Consider the following 8928-nt stretch of genomic DNA (forward strand, 5'->3'; position numbering starts at 1 on the left):
CAGAACTATACAACACGTGTTATTTGCAAATGTGTTATGAGGAGTGCTTCAACACATTCTTATTATCATGGATGTTTAATGTTTTATCCCCATTTTGAAGTCGCATGCAGAAATGGAGACATATTGAACTGTACTTAATATATATATAAGATAAGAAATTAAAAAACAGTACCAATCTGTCAGTGCAATGTTGGTATTTTAGGTGTATGGTGTGTAAAGGAATTATGTAATATCAATAAAGATACATCTGCATAGCATACAAATTTCCAGGTTTTTATGATTTCATAGTAAAGACTGTCTTTATTGATCATTGATACTCTTCTCTACTCTGACTTATTCCATAACTATGTGTCACGACTCGTTTTCATTTGTGTTTAAATATATGCTATCTTTTTCATTGTGTTTCTTTTAAAAAAGAACATTAAGCTTGCCTTGAGTTATTTAATCCATTGTCCCTATCAACTGCCTTTATATCTATCTGTCATTCCTTTGATGTTCAATGCTATACAGTGTATCCTATCCGATGGTGGTGTTGTGAGAAGTACGTTATATGCCCCTTGATTTCTATATCTCTACCATAGATTGACAAAAATACTTTGTATATACATGTAGATGTAATCATCTTTAAGTATTACACTACTACGTTCCAATATGCGTCCACCGCAATGTTATATTGAGTGTTATACATGTATATTCAAATACTTTTCAGGTAAAGCATATTTAAAACATATGCAAACAACTTTAATAGCATCATAATAACTAACTACATGACGCTTCTTACCATATACCTAAATTGGAGCATGACACTTGTACTCCCTATAGTACGCCAGCATAAGCTTTGATACTGCCGTATCACAGAAATATTATCAAATATTATAACGGAATACTAAATGAGTATATAGGTATTATATTTATGACAATCAGTTGATATCAATAAATGACCGGTATGGATCAATAATTGGCAAACATTTTGTATGAGCTTTTACTTTCGGTACATTACAGTATAGACGGCTTCAACTCGACTCTGATATTAATGTGAAAACTAATAGTAAAAGGATCATAGAGGGCTTGTAAAGATTGTGAGAAAGATCGGGAAAGATAAGTTCAAACTGTTGCTGTATTGACATTCCTACGTTGTGCTGAGAACTATATATATATGTTCGATGTAACTTCAAAGCCATTGTGTACTCGCTATCATCCGAATGCGTAATCGATGTATTTACCTTTAACGCTGAGAAGACCCGATAGATAGTATATACACGAATATGGAACACTCCCGAACTTAATCGATCCGACATTTCGTCAAACTCAACACCATCTCCTTCATTAGTAAGAAACATTAAACGGCCAATATCTACCGATATATCAAGCGAAAGTGACATCAACTCATCATACTCCACATTTGTTATACATACTATGTCGTCATATCTCATATCTGTTCCACCAACTTATCGCTAGCCAAAACCAACTCCAACAGCAACTTCTGATGAATGCGTTATCATTAACACGGGGGTCTTTCCCCAGCAATTAATACAGCCGAGTACAGTGGGTATAACAGACTCGGACGTTGATGGTATAACTAAAGATGTTAGGAACCTATTGTTCGATGACATCAACGTTGTAGTTTAGAACCAAACTGCCCCCCCCCCCCCCCCCCCCCCCCCCCCCCCCCCCCCCACACACACACACACCTCATTCTCTCTCTGCTCGTGTAAAATCCCTCAAGGAAAAAAAATGTAACTTTCAGACATCAAATCAATGACGTTGAACAGTTTGGTCGACGTTTACTTATAATATTGTTTGGTTTCCCAGTGAACGACCAGGAACATGCTAATGACATCGTGCTACAGGTCTCTATGTACAGCATGTGGCCCCAATTTGGCCCGAGCGTTACCCTATTGCTTCTGGACACACTATGGAAACTTGATACTTGTCTGTTACATGACATTGTACGTTGGTCACAATACTTACCTATATATACATGTACATTATTATAACAATAGCTAAGTGTCAATAAATGTCTAACATCTGTAAAGAAAAGCATTAGTTCCTCTAGGTAACTACATTTACATTTTGTACTTTACGCAAATACAAAAGTAAGTTTCTCACTTATCCTGCGAATTGAAAATATATTGTTGTCTGTAAAGGTATACAGAAATGTATAAGTAAACAGAGACAGTATCGTGTGTCACGGAAAACAAAGATACAGTGTCGTTTGTCACGAAAATTTAAAATATAGTGTTGTTTGTAAAGGTTTATACTTCAAAAGATACAGTATCGTGTGTCACGGAATACAAAGTTACAGTGTCGTTTGTCACGGTAATTTAAAATAAGTCTATGTGAGTAACAAAAACCTTATTGACAAATGCAGTGAAGGTGAGAGTTTCTAAGATCATTCCATTATAAATTTCAAGTATTCCGACTTTTCAAGGACATTGTTTCAATGACACATATGGTTATACAAACATGGAAATTACGACCTTTATAGACCAACACTTTCTCTCATTGACTTCGACTTCACGGATATTATCCTGAACTAAGTCTTGTAATCCTAACAATCTCATCACTGCCTGACCGAGTGACCCCCATGGATGACCAATGGAATAAGGACATTGATTCGTAATAGACGCCAGGTACACAAGAAGGCTAAAATTACAAATACATCACGTTATTAGACAAAATTTCGGCACGTGCGTAACTTTTGTTTTAACGCTATGTGAACAACTTAAAATTTCCCACTATGCAGACTCCTAAAAATGGTAGAGATCCATAAAAATCTTAACTTTTGATCAAGACTATCGCCATTGAAAAATCTTCCCTGGTAAAATTTTTACGACAGATTGAATGAAATTGACCAATTTTTGCAGGACGGAGGAGTTCCAGACCTTTCTCTATATATATTAGTCTATAATCAGTCGTGGACTTATAAACGTGCTAAGTACCTATGGATGGTCGCAGTACAAGTAGGCCTATATGTACTGAGATGACCGATGTCCATGGTGTAAGTTTTGAACTGCACTGATAATATACATATAGGCCTATATCAATGTTTTGTTTACTCCGGATAGATATAGAGGATATCTAACAGTGTCTTCAGTAATACCAAATATATTTGGTATTACTGAAGACACTGTTAGATATTCTGTTTATTACATTTTTTATCAACGAAAAACCTACCCCGTATGCTAACTAGGCCTACAGCTATAATTTGTAAACCAAAAAAGTACTTTCCCCTGTGAAGGTGCTGACATATATGTCGGGCTTTCTGATTGGTCAATTATTTTGGTATTTTCTAATCATTAATTTGATTGGTCAAATCAGCAAAAGTGATATTTTTCACTAGTGAAAAATATCACTTTTATAGAATGAATAATTTTTGATATTTCACTGGTAAAAATGTAATAAATAGGAATATTTTCAAATTTCAAATTCGTAGCCGCGACAGCCATCTTTGATTTCGGGAAAAAAATAATGTCTCAAAATAATCTTCACATGTTTATCTTTATTCCCACAGAGTTTCATTTCAGTTCAACCAACGGTTATAGAGTTATAGCCCATTACATTTTAGCCAATTATGGGCTCTGGTGGCCATATTGGATGTCAGATCGAAAAATAAATAGTGAGGTGCACAACTTAAGATTGCCATCTATTTTCACGCAAAGTTTCATTTCAATCCGACTTACAGGGTTCGAAAAACGCGTCGGACAAAACTTGGCGGAAGAATAATAATAAGAAACGGAGTAACAACAATAAGTCCCCAAATTTTGTTTGGGGGACTTAATAAGTACATGTTCTCTGAGCAACTGTCATTCGAACGTGTACATTTAGAAGCCGCCAGAATAGTTACTGGTGCTAATAAATTAACTAATATTGAAAAACTGTATATTGAGGTAGGTTAGCCTTAATTGATCGACAGAAGACAAAACCACAGAATCATCCCATTTCATCAAATGCATTATCATAATACACCTGTATACCATAGCAATCTTGTTCCTAACCCAATTTACATCAGGTCACAATTATAGGACTAGACAGTCTGAAAATATTACACAGATTCGTTGTAGAACTAGCATTATATGCATTTTTCCATTCCCATAGTAAAACTTTACATAATAATGTTCAATCAGCTATAAATCAGGGCGGAAATATATCTTCTTTCATAGATATGATGGAGGGGCTGTCGACAGGGGGACCCGATCGCCCCATATCTGTTTATACTTTGTGCAGTGAAATTGAGAAATAATAAAAAAAATAACAAGTATTAATGTTGAAAATATCTTTTTATCACATTATGCCGATGACACGTCACCTCCCTTATACTTGATGGGACAGAGAAATCATTAAAGGAAGCAATTAAAGAATTAAATGAATTTGCAAAAAAATTCTTAGTTGAAATGAATATTTATAAAACTCAGGTAATATGGATTGGCAGCAAGAAGTATAGCGAAGATTCTCTTTTACCTGAACTTAATTTGTAGTGGGTCAAGACAAAAATTGCGTTGTTAGGGATTGAATTTAATGTGAATCTTCATGAAATACCTAAACTTAACTTTGACAAAAAACTCTTTGGACTAAAATCTTTAATTAAAATTTGGACCAGAAGATCATTAACACCTATTGGAAAAATTCATATAATTAAATCATTGCTCATTTCACAATTTAACCACCTGTTTATAGCATTACCTAATCCAGATAATAAATTTGTTGGCAAACTCAACTCATTATTATTATTTGAACATTTATGGAATGGGAAACCAGACATCGTTAAAAGAGAAATTATTACTAAAATTATGCAGATGGGGGATTGAAGATGGTAAATCACTTACTGCATTTATTAACTCTCTTAAACTTACTTGGATCAGAAGATTCTATCAGACTAGTGAAAAATGGCAGGCTATACTTAGACTTTTATTAACACTGATCTTCTTTCAAATTTTAGTTCTGAATATATTAAAATATTTGAAAATAATTGTAAAGATAAATTCTGGTGTGATGTTCTTTAGGCGTTCTACTTACTAAGTTCAAAATACCATGATAACTTCCTCAGGAAAACATATTAAAATCGCCCATCTGGTATAACAGCAAAATCAAGATAGGTTGGAAAGTTGTGTTTTATAAAAATATAGTACCAGAAAGGTATTTTATTATGAAGGAGGTTGACACAGATTTGTTTTTTTCACATATGAAGAATTTATTGAAAAATACCAAGTTAATACATTTTTTTTACAGTATCAAGGTCTTGTATCTGCTACTAAATAATTTATTACTTCATCTAATGCACACAGAAAAAAAGTTGCCTATCCTTACATTCCTTTCAATTTACTTTTTTTTCTTCGAGACAGGAAAGGGTTAAACATTTTTTACAACTCTATAATCGAATCAGACATTATACCATCTGGCACTAGAAAATGGAAATACCATCTTCAACAACATAGATCACCAAATGTGGGGTAAAATATATAAAATGCCTTTATGTGTTACAACAAATACAAAATTACAGTGGTTTTATTTCAGAGTAGTTCACCATATCCTAACAACAAACTCACGTTTTTTTTAAATTGGACTAGTTGTCTCCCCTCTATGCATACTAAGGAACTCTGAGCCAGAAACAATAACTTATATATTATGGGAATGTGAGGAAGTTCAAAGTTTACTTGAAAGTTATGACAAATTATTGGAAGCTCTTTTAATTCCTTTCTCAGTAAACAAAACATCTTTTCTATTTGGCCTTTAACATAAGAATTTCCTTCCTAGTTATAGAGTGGATAATGAAATCATAATTATCATAAAGCAGTATATTTATAGAAGGAGATGTTTACATAAATCATTAAATATTAATGTTCTTATCAATTTAATACCTTAAATTTGAAAATGAATGGAGAAAATGGGAAAAACTAATTAAGGTATAATTCTGAATTCATCTGATATATTTATTCTTTTTTATGCTTCTATGTATTTATTCATTTATTGTGACTTGTACAAGTATCACTTGTGTTTTTCTCAGCCTAAGCCCTTCAAAAAGCCGAAATGTTATCTATGTAATATAGTTCTATAATGTGAAATATACATGAACATCTATTTGTGTGAGTATTTGTTTAGTACGGTTCCTCCATCTCCATCTTGCCCCAACCTACCCTATCCTTTTTCTCCCGTTTCTCTATGCTTTCTTTCCACTTGTTCTCGTTATTTTTCCTTGGAAGTTATCAACTCCAGTTCCTTTTCTATTATAAATGCAATGCAATGCACTTTATGTTTTCCCTCTAAAATCTGCATTAATCTTCTAAAAATCTTTTTGCCACTTAATTGATTTCCTTGTTGTCATTCTTTACTGATATCTCATTACTTTTTTCTCTTTATCACGCTGTAGTATGTATATATTTATGGTATATACATGGAAATAAATATGCCCCTAGCAGAGATTTTCCTAGTGTGCTATGTATCTGTGTGCATATAAATATGAAAATCTTGAGGTGTACTATATTAGAATGTTAAATCTGACATATGTTTGTTTATGTATGTGTGTTTGTGAGTATATTAATAAGATACGTTTATATATAAATATATTTCATAACGGATATGTGTACGTGTTTATGAGCATGCAAGTATTTAAATGTGATATATGAATATTTAATATTGTGTGAGTATACAGCTGTACAAATAAGATATTTATATTTCATACATGATGTGTGTACATGCTTGCCATTATGGTTATGAAATAAGAAATGTATATCATAGGATGTGTGTGGTATATATATGCAAATAATATATGTGTGTGAATTTCATATAGTGTTTCTGTATATATGTGGGAGAAAGCAAACGAGATTTATAAATAGGGTTTGTGTATGTATGTATGAGTATGTAAAGGAGTATTTGTATGTTATGTACTTTGCATTGACCAAAACAATGAATAAAAAGATAATTATGAAAAAAAGTCCTTCCATCTGTTATTGACAGTTGGAACAATTTGCCAATTAGTATACGTAACAATCCATCTCTTTCTTGTCTCAAAACTTATCTAAAAATATCATCTTCGCCGGAACCACAAATTTATTACTACTGTGGGACACGTCTAAGTCAAATCTATCATGCAAGGTTGAGGATGGACAATAGTTCACTGAATGATAATTTATTTAAAAGAAACCTTATTCCCTCACCTCTGTGTACATGTGGTCTAATTGAGGATACTTCTCATTTTCTCTTAACATGTAATAATGTTTTCCCGATCTACGACATAAGTATATTCTCACCTTACCATATAACATAACTGCGAGTTTATTACTGTCCGGGGATGCTTCTCTTTCCATCGACGATAACACGAGGCTGTGCATACTTTCCTTGTAAAATCACAGATTTTCCATGCTAACGTAGCATATACATATCATGTACGTCTATTATTATAGATTGATACCACACTAAATATATCAACAACCAGACGGAAGAAGCGAATCCCACTTCACAGGAATCGTATACGTAGGGAATCGCGATGTGGTCTATCAACAAACATGACGTACATCACAAAATTAATCTTATCGATCTAAGATTTAAAGTTAATCATAGTATGCCAATTCAAGCGAGCTTTCAAAAGTATTTCTGTATCTTTCAGCAAAACGCTAACGCAACCACAGCCTTTTTCTAGTAAATAAATTCCTTAAAATGACATTTGGTAACTATCAGTAAAACACACAGAAAAAATTTAAAGCTGTCTTCTTATTTTGCCATTTTATATTTATATTTGGAGGGGGGGGGGGGGGGGGTGAAAGGCTGTGTGGTATTGGTGGACACAGCAGACAGTTACAGACAATCCACCTGCCAGAGTGTTAGGCATATGACAGACGGACGCGTACTCTCTGAGGGTCGTATTAATTAAGTTTTATAATCCCGACATTCATCATCTCAACCAGGCATATCCCAGAACATTGGAATGACGCGTTCAAGAGAAGAGACGCAATTATGACCAAAAAAAGCAGCGATGAAGACGACGAAAGACGGAAGAAAAAAAGGCAAATATCCTTATTTATCTCAAGAGGAAATCAACAAATTTATTCACACAAAATTCTAAAATTGTTCAAGCGAAAGGTAATACAATTGTTGATTGTAAATCTGTCTTTTTGTAATCTGTATTATATTAAGAATGAGTAACATTTTAGCGTCAGTGGCTGTGTAAACAGACAACTTTATCGTAATCAAACAAGAACACTGGCGGTTTTAAGGGGAGGGTGTGGGGGCGCATGCATTAATTCAGCGATCTATACCACAATAAATACTGTTATAAATAGGTGGCGCTGGCAATCACCATATAATTTCGAAGTAAAATATGCTGGGTTGAATTTACATCAAGTGGCTGTGCATGTTGCGGTGCAGAAATCGCAATAACGTGTCAGTGAATTGTTCTGGTTCGTAATCCATGTTGGTTTCCTAGATATTTGTGAAATTTCAGGAAACTCTCTACCCTAAAACGTGTTCTATGGTATACCAGAAGAGACTACACAATGAAATTGCAGCTCTATTGTTATTAAGTATATGTGTATATAATCCCTTTGACCACTTGAAAATGGGGAAACTGAGACCAAACCGGTGTTAGTCCTCCGTGTCGGGCATAACGGGGGATGTTTATTTCAATGTCGAGAAAAATATACAATATGTACCTTTCTTTTGATAAGAGCCCCAGAAATCGCCAAGTCGTGTTGTTGTCCGCGAACGTACATTTGTATTATGCGTAATTCTATGACTGGAGATGTCGAATTTGATTACCACAGACTTAATAACCACATATTTAATCAATCTTTCCCAGATTGCATTGCAGTTCTTTTCATAACACAGGGAACCGGAATGCACTCTGGGAGAAATTGATATCTGATTACCACGTACCTAATAATCACACACTAAATCGCACAAACCCTAACCCTTACCCTAGCCCTGACCACATAC

The sequence above is a fragment of the Pecten maximus genome, chromosome 3 (assembly GCF_902652985.1).
Source record: "Pecten maximus chromosome 3, xPecMax1.1, whole genome shotgun sequence".
Lineage (NCBI taxonomy): Eukaryota > Metazoa > Mollusca > Bivalvia > Pectinida > Pectinidae > Pecten > Pecten maximus.